Source organism: Hipposideros armiger, unplaced genomic scaffold (genome assembly GCF_001890085.2).
Source record: "Hipposideros armiger isolate ML-2016 unplaced genomic scaffold, ASM189008v1 scaffold_290, whole genome shotgun sequence".
Taxonomy (NCBI): domain Eukaryota; kingdom Metazoa; phylum Chordata; class Mammalia; order Chiroptera; family Hipposideridae; genus Hipposideros; species Hipposideros armiger.
The window spans coordinates 31,604-42,997 of NW_017731640.1; positions in this window are offsets into that span (position 1 = coordinate 31,604).

Consider the following 11,394-nt stretch of genomic DNA (forward strand, 5'->3'; position numbering starts at 1 on the left):
CACTCTTATCTGACTTTGTCTCTTGTTCTTATTCAATCTGCGTCGCTCCTCTCGTGTCCCATTAGCCCTTGCCACGCAGGACGTGACACACAGGCCCTCACCCTGGGATCCGGCAGAGGGATGGTGACTCAGTGGTGTGTCAGAGGTATACAGGGAGCAGACTGAGGTGTGTAGTTTCTGAGCAAGAGCTGGAGGTCAGTCAGCATTTTTCCTGTGAGGGGGCTTTCTCCCGTGCAGCCAGCAGGCGGCTGCCATCTTTAATATGTTGAGCCCTCCCCCTACACTTACAGTCAAATCTGAATCTGATTGCTCTGGTGGGCTCTGGGGCTCTGCCCTGCTGACTCACTGGGACCCCACCCCACCCATCTCCCCCAACACCAGAGACACTTTCTCTGAGAACAGCCAGCTACCACCCCCAACATTGCACTCTTTCTTGAAAAACTATCCATGGGCCCCAGTCAGACAATGACTGGCCTCATTGCACTCTGAGATTTTTGCTGAGTTACTCCAGGCTCAACGCAGACACCAAATCAGAGTCTACATTAACCTGGTGACCACAATGCTTCCCACTGTAGTGACTCCCTGAGACCCTGCCTCATCCAACTTGCATACCATACAATATTTTATTAGTGGCTGAACTTTAAGGAAGCTGGCAGGTGGCAGCAGGACTTGGGGTGTCCTGGCTTTTTGTGGAGCTACCCCAGGCTCAGTACTGCTGGCAGCCATCCTTGGTTCACAGTGTGGCCTCTCCCATGGGCCTCCAGGTTAGTGCAGGGAGCAAAATACCACAGATCACTTTGTAGCTCCTACCAGATAGTCCCTGGTTGGTTACAGGCAGTGGGTAACCTGGGCCTGCACTGGAAGTTGGCTTCAGACCACAGCAGAGCACTGCCCAATTAACCCCACAGGTGGACACACAAATGGTGATTTCAGCATGCACTAGAGCCCACTGGGGCAAATCCCACTCAGTGGGCTAAACACCGCATATAGCAGCCTATAAGCTGTGGACATGGCAAAACACCACAACCAATCAGGCTGAAGATCAATCTCATCCACTGACTTGCCAATAGCAATCAAACCTGAAGAGGAGAGCACGTACAACTCATACAAAGGGACACTCCTGGAGCACGCAGCTCAGGTGACCAAGGAGACTGTGCCAGGGCTCCACAGGGCACCTAACACATAAGGCCACATGGCCAAGACTGGGAGACATAGCAGACCTACCTAATACATAGAAACAAACACAGAGAGGCAGCCAAAATGAGGAAATGAAGAAATATATCCCAGGGCTGGCTGAGTGGCTCAGTTGGTTAAGAGCATGAGCTCTGAGCAACAGGGTCACCAGTTCGACTCCCACATGGGCCAGTGAGCTGCACCTAAGCTGAGCTGCCAACAGGTGGCAGGATGTCTCAGCTATTGAGAGCATGTGCCTCTAACAACAAGGTTTCCGGTTCGACTCCCGCATGGGGTGGTGGGCTACGCTCACTCGCAACTAAGATTGAACATGGCACCTTGAACTGAGTGTCCACAAGGCTGCCAATGGGCAGCCAGATGGTGACTGGACTTGGAGCTGAGCTAGCTGTGCCCTCCACAACTAAGATTGAAGGACAACAACTTGGCTGTTCCCCTTCCCCAATTCCCCAACACTGTTTCCCTCCTCCAGTTCTCCAATAAACTCTTAAAAAAATAAGAAGAAGAAAGAAAGAAGGAAAGAAAGAAAGAGAAAGAAAAAGAAATATATCCCAAATGAAAGAACAGGGGCAAACTCCAGAAAAAGAACTAAATGAATATAGGCATGCAACCTACCAGAGACAGAGTTCAAAACAATGGTTATGAGGATGCTCATAACTTAGTGTAAACTTCAACAAAGATATAGTAAGCATAAAAAAAGACATAGAGGGCCAGCCGAATGTCTCAGTTGGTTAACAGTGCGAGCTCTGAGCAACAGGATCGCCGGTTCTATTCCCACATGGGCTAGTAAGCTGTGACAGAGCTTAGCTGCCAACAGGTAGCTGATGGCTCAGCTGGTGAAAGCACGTGCTCCTAACAACAAGGTTGCTGGTTCTCGCATGGGACGGTAGGCTATGCCCACCCACAGCTAAGCTTGAACATGGTACCTTGAGCTGAGCAGCCGTCGCGAGTTGCTGATGGGCAGCTGGATGGCAACTGGACTTGAGAGCTGAGCTAGCTGCGCCCTTCACAACTAAGACTGAAGGACAACAACTTGGCTGTTCCTCTTCCCCAATTCCCCAACAAATCTTAAAAAAAAAAAAAGACATAGAAACCATAAAAATAAATAGTCAAGGGCAAGACGAGTGGTTTGTTGGTTAAGAGTTGGCTTGGGAGCGCGAGCTCTGAGCAGCAGGGCTGCCAGTTTAGATCCCACATGGGCCAGTGACGCTGCGCCCTCTATAGCTAAGATGGTAAAGAACAGCTCGACCTGGAGCTGGGCTGCCGTGATTTGCCGACCACACCGTAGGCTGCAATGGGCTGCAGTGGGCTGCCGTAAGCTACTGTGAGTGGCTGGCAGCCAGCATGAGCGGCCATGAGCCGCCATGAGCGGCCGTCCAATGGCCAGCGACTGATCTGCCTCAGCTAGGAAGAGTGCAATGATCACAATACCAACATGGGCCAGTGAAGCGGTGTCCTCCACAACTAGACTGAAGAACAAAAGGACAGCAACTTGTCTGTTCCCCTTCCCCTATTTCCCAATGCTGTTCCCTCCCCCCAATTCCCCAATAAAATCTTTCAAAAATAATAATAACCAGTCAGAAGTAAAGAATACAATAACTGAAATGAAGAATACACTAGAAGAAATCACCAGTAGACTAGATGAAGCAGGGGGTTGAATCTGCAATTTGCAAGACAAGGTAGTATAAAACACCCAATTGGTATACCAAAAAGAAAAAAGGATCCCATAAAATGAGGATAGCTTAAGAGAACACTGAGACAACATCAAGCCTACCAACATTCACATAATAATAGTACCAGAAGGAGAAGAGAGAAAGCAAGGGAATGAGAAACTATTTGAAGAAATAATGACTGAAAACGTTTCTAACCTGGTGAAGGAAATAGATATACAAGTCCATAATGTTCAGAGTCCCAAACAAGATGAGCCCAAACAGGTCCACACATTATAATTACAATGGCAAAGGTTAAAGACAAAGAGAGAATCCTAAAAGCAGCAAGAAAAAAGCAACTAGTCGATTATAAGGGAGCTGCTATAAGATTGTCAGCTGATTTCTCAACAGAAATTTTGCAGGCCAGAAGGGACTGGCACAAAATATAGAATGTGATGAAAAGCAGGGACCTACAACCAAAACTACTCTACCTAGCAAGGCTATCATTTAAAATCAAAGGACAGATAAAGAGTTTCCCAGACAAGAAAAAGCTAAAGGAATTCATCACCACCAGACCAGTATTACAAAAAAATGTTAGAGGGACTTCTTTAAGATGGAAACAAAATAAAAATTATGAGTAATAAAATGGCAATAGCTACATATTTATCAACAATTACTTTCAATGTAAATGGATTAAATGCTCCAATCAAAAGACATAGGAGGGGCCGGCTGAGTGGTGCGTTGGTTAAGAGCTGGCTTGGGATGCCAGAGGGCCCCGGTTCGGATCCCACATATGAGGGCCAGTGACACTGCCCTCTACAGCTAAGATGCTGAACAANAGACAAGTTGCTGTCCTTTTGTTCTTCAGTCTAGTTGTGGAGGACGTCGCTTCACTGGCCCATGTTGGTATTATCATTGTGCTCTTCCCAGGTGAGGCAGTTACTCGCCGGCCTCTGGACGGCCGCTCACGGTGGCTCATGACAGCTCTGGAAAGCTCGCCAGCTGCTGGCCAGCCCCACTGTAGCCTATGCCGTTGCCAGGAACTCACAGCAGCCCAGCTCCAGGTCGAGCTGTTGTTTACCATCTTAGCTGTAGAGGGCGCAGCATCACTGGCCCTCGTGTGGGATCAGAACTGGGGTCCTGTTGCTCTGAGCTGGCGTCCCAAGCCAAGTCCTAACCAATGCACCACTTGTCCGGCCCTTTTGCCCATTTTTAAAAATCAGTTGTTTGTCTTTTTATGTAGGTAGAAGTTCTTTTATATATTCTGAAAACCAGTTCTTTATTGAGTTTAAATTTTGCATATATTGTCCCCAGTCTATGGCTTGCCTTTCCCTTTGCTTCACCATTTTTTTGGGGGCTTTTAGCTTGAACAGTAGGTTGGGTGAAAATGCTTTTAATTGAGGCAGCAGATACAGGAGCAAGTTTGGAAGGGTACGATTATGTTTATTTGGCTATGCAGAATGTGAAGTGCTTCAATAAACCATCTCTAACCAGGCAGGTGGAAACATCGGTCTGGAGCTGAGAAGAGAGATTAGGGCTTGAGACACAGATGTAGACATCATCAGCGAACACTTGGTGGTCCAAGTCATGAGAATGAACGAAATAACCCAGAGAGACCATGTCGAGTGAAATGTGAAGAAGGCAAAAGAGTGTTACCGTAACACGGACCAAACTGCTTTCTGTCTTTTGGATGTGCTGTCTTTCTTTGCAGTGTTATCTGTGCATTGCAGTGTTTCTGTAGGTTATCATCAAACAAGCAGTGTTTATCTCTGGGAGATAGATCTCTGTACTGTTTGGTGAGAACCTGAGATCCTGGAGGTAGTTAAACGGGACACGAGGGGAAAGTTTTCCAATTTACACGGAAACACGGGAGCATCCTCTGTTGACGGAGTTCCTTTGTGGCCGGGTATGCTTAAGCAGCATCCCTGCAGAAATGCAGTGGGTTTGGTAAAACGTGTCAGTGAAAACCTAGGGCCTGATGCCAAAACTCAGTTCTATGGAAGCAGATTCTGCAGGGGCCCAAGTTAGCATGGCCGAAGCACTTAGCATTTTCTTGGTAATATTTTATTCCATAATAGAACCTAGGCTAGCTCAAGCTAGGAGCAGCCTGAAGAAGGTTAAGCAGGCTGGTCTCTAATGCCCTACTTCTGTCTGTCTGTCTGTCTATTTTAAATATGTACAATTTTAAATACAAACTTAGGATACTCCAGTAACCTAAATTGTTCATCACCCAGCTTTACCCAGTGGAAGCCTCTTTGAATTGGCTCCTGGGTCCTTTTGACACGACTTTGGTAGACTTTGATAGCTTTCCTTGCTTCCTGGTTGGAAAGGTCTTCCAGGCCCATCTTGTATGGTTTCTGCTCAGACTGAGAGTCGGCCATTCTCCAAGGAGACCTGTGTCTTCTGGCATCACCCCACCCCGAACTATGTGTTTTCTATCTTGAGAGTCTATTTGAAAGAAAGGGTTATGTAATGTAAAAGTAGTTTTGAAAGCAACAAATCTAGAAGAATGGATTATATACTAGGTTGTTCAATAACCCTCCATAAATGTAATTTTTTTTCAAATGGTATTTTGATAAACGTTGAGGAGCACACAGTTGGGAGCAATATTTTAGGTTAAGATCCTGAAATATAGGTAATCTGTAATGCTCGTTATAGCTGGATCTATTGAGAGATCAAGAGGTAAATTGATTTTTTTCTTTTTTATGGAAATTATGAATCCCTAACCTAAATAGATGGTTTTCCCACGAGGCCAGGATTTTTCGGGGGGTGGGGTGGGGTGGGGGTGGGCGGGAAACCCAGACATATATACATGGATATATAAGTAAATGCTTGATAGTCTACACATTAGGAGAGTATAGCCTGGAGAAATTTTGGGGTAGTATATTACTAATGGAAAAATCTTAACGTTTTGTTGGAGCAACTTGTTTGGAACTTTCTTTGAAACCAACAAGGTTGATGAGTTGTAAAAGATATCCGTAAGTTAGTAAATTAATTGACCATATGGTAAGTATGAATCGTATTTCACAAAATCAGGTAACCAAGACATATAACAATATCTCCTTGAAATGAAATGAAATCCAGCCTTTGACCTCCCCCGCCAATTCCACCAAACAGATGAAAAATTCAATCTCAGTAATTAAGAATAGGCATCCCCTCCTCCTTAGGGTTGTACAATTATCTGAGAGGCTTAAGCGGAACCAGGAGAAAGGTGGAAGGTTAGCTTTCAGCCCATTGTGGCTGGTTGTCTAAGAGGATATGGTTCCTTGATGTTTGGTGTCCCTGGTAGTTACAGTCAACTTCAGGCGCAAGAATCTTTGCCGGAATGGGCATTTTGGTGTAGAGGTTTCAGCCTTCCTAGGTACAGCACACCCGTTTCCCTCTAAGGACTTGCCATTTATCTGCAGTACTGCTAGGAAGTGGAGTTGCAGGCCCCTTGTCTTTTTGTGGGTCCCAAAGAATTCCATCCCTTTCTCAGATACGTCACCACATTTTTTCTTGTTTATACCTTTCTGCTCTCAAAGGCACTATCTTTCCACCCTCCCCTCAGCCTAACTCCTCAAGGAGCTCACATTTTTAGAAAACAAACACACACCTCCCCTGAGGCAAGGACTGTCTTCTCAGGGATTGGGGAATTCAGTGAGAATAAAACATCCATTGATGTCTTATTAACTTATCCAGCTACTTCTGTTTTTCCTTAGTAATTCTTTTAGTCCCTGTGGTGGTTTTAAAGATCTGTTCGCAAATTCTTTGATTCTCCTTTCTTTAAAAGATGGAGCTTAATTCTCCTCCCATTGAGTGTGGGCTGGACTTAGTGACTCACTTCAGGAGTGAAGACAGGTAACTTCCCAGGTCAGGTTACAAGGAGACCTCAGCTTCTGCCTTGGGTGCACCCTTTTACGCTTGCTCCTGAATCACCTGCTCTGGGGGTGGCTAGCTGCCATGATGTGAGGCAGCCCTGGATAGAGGGAAGCCAGTTGCCATGTTGTGAAGACACTCAGGCAACCTGTGGGGCGGGCCACGTGGTAAGGAAGTGAGGCCTGCCAGCAACCCCATGAGTGAGCTTGGAAGGGGATCCCACCTCGTCCTCCGTGAGCCTTGAGGTGACTACAGCCCTGGCCAAAGGGTTGACTTATTATCCGGGCTTCACAAGGATGATATGAGTGTTGTAAGCCTCTGATTTTTTTTTAGAATCTCCTTTCTTTCAGCACGGGCTCCATTGTACCCAAAGGGCTCAATCTCTGGGGTGTTTGGGAAGCAGCTGTCTTTTGATTAAAGGCATTGAAGGACAGTTTACTTTCATGCAGTGTGATGTGTCCTGTTCTAGTATCGGAATCTGCATTTATTTGCTCTTCATCTTCACAGTCATGGTTTCTTTCCCTGGTCTTCTGTTCCACACCTTGGGAGGTAGTCCTCTGCTCATCTTGACTCTTATTAAGGGAAGAGCCAAAAGGTAGTTGCCCAGTAAAGAGTCAGTTTTCTTCTGCCTGGTACCTGCCAACAGGGTTTGAACTCTGGCAACCCCTTCTTGGCTCCCTGGGAAGAATGGGCAAATCAGAGTCAAGTAAGCTGTGATGGTTAATTTTATGTGTCAACTTGGCTGGGCCACGGGGGGATGAGATGAGCACTGGAATCAGTAGACTGAGTAAAGCAGTTTGCCGTCCCCAGTGTGGGTGGGCCTCATCTCATCAGTTGAAGGCCTGAGAAGAATGAAAGTCTGCGTAAGAGGCAGCTCCTCCTGCCTGACTGCTTGAGTTGGGACATCAGTCTTTTCTTGCCTTTGGATTCAAGCTGCAACTTTGCTCTTCTTGGGTCTCGAGCCCACTGGCTGTCAGACTAGAATTTATAACATCGGCTCTCCTGGTTCTCAGGCCTTCAGATTTGGACTGGAACCACACCATTGACACTCCTGGGTCTCCAGCTGGTAGATCTTATGACCTTAGCTTCCATAATTGTGTGAACCAATTCCTTATTATCTATTTGTTTATCTACACACACACGCGCACACACACACGTACCTCTCACACTCTGCTGGTTCTGTTTCTCAGGAGAACCCTGACTAATACATAAGCCTAGTCTTTTTTATGGCCTAATTTTCTAACCTCCCTGGTTTTCCAGAGTGCTCCTAAACCCTGCTGTAGCTTCTGCATTACTAGCTGTGGGTTCTCTGCCTGGATGCAGACGGCCATGAAATGGCTATCTTCACCACAAGCTAAGGAAAAGGAGAGATGTTTGTGTTTTCATAAACTTGGCAGCTGTTTTGCAAACATTTCACTTTCAGGATAGGCACCGTTCTTTATTTTATTTATTTATTTTTTTTTAGCTGAGCCATCCTGCCACCTGTTGGCAGCTCAGCGGCTGCTCAGCTTGGGCCAGGACTCAAACCGCTGTTGCTCAGAGCTCAAACTCTTGAGTGAGCTCTTAACCAACTGAGCCACTCGGCCAGCCCAGCACCGTTCTTTATATGTTTGCTTTGCAGCTGCATTTCTTTCTTCAGAGCTGTCTCCATACACAGCTTGGGCCACAAAAGCATAGGTCGAAGGTGCTCAGGCATGGTTTCCCAAAGGCCTGCAAAGTGGCAGTCAGGACTTTTAAACTATTGTGATCGTTTCCAAAATATAGAGTGATCACATACGGGATTTTAGAGAACAACTGCCCAGAACAAAGATTTTAGATTTAGAATAGTTGCCATTAGCCTGTCTAACAAGAGATAAGCAAGCCATTTATCTATTGAGATTACTCCTGGCTGGTAATAATAAAATTGTCATCAATAAGTAAGAGGATTCTTACTTTTTTTTTTTAAAGATTTTTTTTTTATTGTTGAATTGGGGGATGGGAACAGCACTGGGGAATTACGGGAAGGGGAACAGACAAGTTGCTGTCCTTTTGTTCTTCAGTCTAGTTGTGGAGGACGTCGCTTTATTGGCCCAAGTTGGCACCATCATTGCGCTCTTCCCGGGCAAGGCAGATCAGTCGCCGGCTTCTGGACGGCCGCTCACTGCGGCTGCTGGCNCCCCCAATTCCCCAGCGCTGTTCCCATCCCCCAATCCCCCAATAAAAATCTTAAAAAAAAAAAAAGACATAGGAGGGCTGAATGGATAAGAAAACAAAACCCTTACATATGCTGCCTACAAGAGAATCACTTCAGATTGAAACACACACACAGAGACAGAAAGTAGAGGGATCGAAAAAAGTATTTCATGAAAATGGGGAAAAAAAAAAAAAGCTGAGGTAGCAATACTTATACCAGACAACATCGACTTTAAAACAAAAGCTATAATAAGAGACAAAGACGGACCAATAGTCCCACTTCTGAGTATTTATCCGAAGAAATACAAAATCCTACTTTGAGGGGTCATGTGCATCCATATGTTCATTGCAGTATTGTTTACAATGGCCAAGATGTGGAGGCAGCCTGGGTACCTATCTATAGAAGAATGGATAAAGAAGAGGTGGTACATATATACAAGGAAATATTGCTTGGCAGTAGAAGGGAGTGGGATCTTTCCATCTACAGCACCATGGATGGCCCTGGAGGGTATTTATAGTGCTGAGTCGAGTACATCAGAGAAAGACAGATGCAATGTGATTTCACTTATATGTGGAATCTAAAGAACAAAATAAACAAACAAATCAGAAACATATTCATAGATACAGAAAACATTTTGATGGTTGCCAGATAAGAGGGGTGTTGGGAGTGTGGGTGAAAAGGGGAAGGGATTAGAAAATACAAATTGATTGTAGTTAATCTAATTGTTTTCAATTTTGTCTTTAAGTTAAAAAAAAGAAGTACAAAGTGGTAGTTGCAAAATGCTCATAGAGATGTAATGTATAGCATAAGGAACATAGTCAATAGTATTATAATAACTCTATATGGTGTCAGATGGATCCTAGATTTATTGAGGTGATCACTTCATAAATTATATAAACATCTAATCACTATATCGTACACCTGAAACTAATGTAATATTGTATGTTAATGGTAACTGAAAATTTTTTAAATATATTTTTAAAAGTTTTTTGAAAAAGGAAGGTGCTTAACATGTAGTGTTGTAGAACTGAAAAGTCAGCATTTTGACTTTGGAAATTTGGTTTTGGTTCCATTGACCCTATCTGGCACAAAGGGCTGTCTTTAGAATTGAACAGATGCAAGAAATAAAATTTACCTATGTTTTACATCATTACAACCTGAAAATATTTCAAAAGTACATGGACAGGCTGGCTCCACACCACCACAAGAAGGTTTTTCTAAAGTGGCAGTCACACTTAATACTTGTCAAGGTAGTTCCTAAGCACCTGTGTCTTTGTCCAAGATCTTAGGTCTTCAACAAAGAATTTACAGGAATGTAGTCTGAAGACCATCAAGCTGAATCTGAGAGGGCGATGGTGCCCTCGAATATGTAACACTGAAGGGACAGGCTCCTCTGCTGAAAGAGGTTGATGGCTGACTGATGGGGATGTAATCTGTGCACTCAAAATTGAGGTGCTGTGAGAAAGAATCAATTGCCAAGTCCCACAGATATTGCTCCCATCAGAGAAAACAAATTCTACTGAACCACATTTTGTTCCATTTCTTCCAGGAAATTCAGCTCCATTATATCTTATGGGACCAATATCAGATATGTGTGCTGTTATTGACCAAAATGTCATTATGGGACACATGACCATATATCTTTTATTATTATTATTATTATTAATTGCTATATAACAAACCCCCAAAATTAGTGGAATACAGTGACCACACATTCTGTGAGTCAGGATTTTGACAAAGCATAACTAAGGAGGCTCACATCGGCTCAGTGATGTTTGAGAATTTAGTTGGGATGAAGTGAATGAATGGGGATGAACTATTGGGGCTGAGGAATCAGCCTCTGAGACAACATCTTCACCCATGTATGTGGGACCTTGATGAAGACGGTTGGAAGACTGGGATCAGCTGGGACTGTTGGCCTGACACCTACACATCACCTCTCCAGCATGGTGGTCTTGGGGTAGTTGGATTATGTCCTTTGTGACCCAACCTTGGAAGTAACATCGTGTCACTTTTCCCATAGTCTATTAGCTTTAGGAGTCACAAGCCTACCCAGATTCAAGGAGACAACACATAGACCCCACCTCATAACAGGAGGAGTGGCAAAGAATTGCCGCCATATTTTAAAACCGCCACACCATTCTACTGCTGATGGGCATTGCAGTCATTTCAAGTTTGGGGCTATTAAGATTGGGCTGCAGTGAATACTCCAGTGCACATCTTTTTGAACACATCTACATCTTTCTCTTAAGTACCCTATTTTCCCATGTATAATGCGCACTTTTTGGCCCAAATTTGTGAGGGAAAAATAAGGATGCGCATTATACATGGGTAGTACTAATTCTGCATCTATATATATCACGTCCCACGTGACAAGGGCTGGGGGGCTCGAGGAAGGGCGGCAAAGGGTTAAGAAATCACAAGAGTCAAAAGTAGAGTTTCTGCGGGCCAGGGGGCTCATCTCTGCAGACTGAGAGAGCGAGCCCTGATACTGGCGGGCATTTACAACTGTCACAAAGAGGT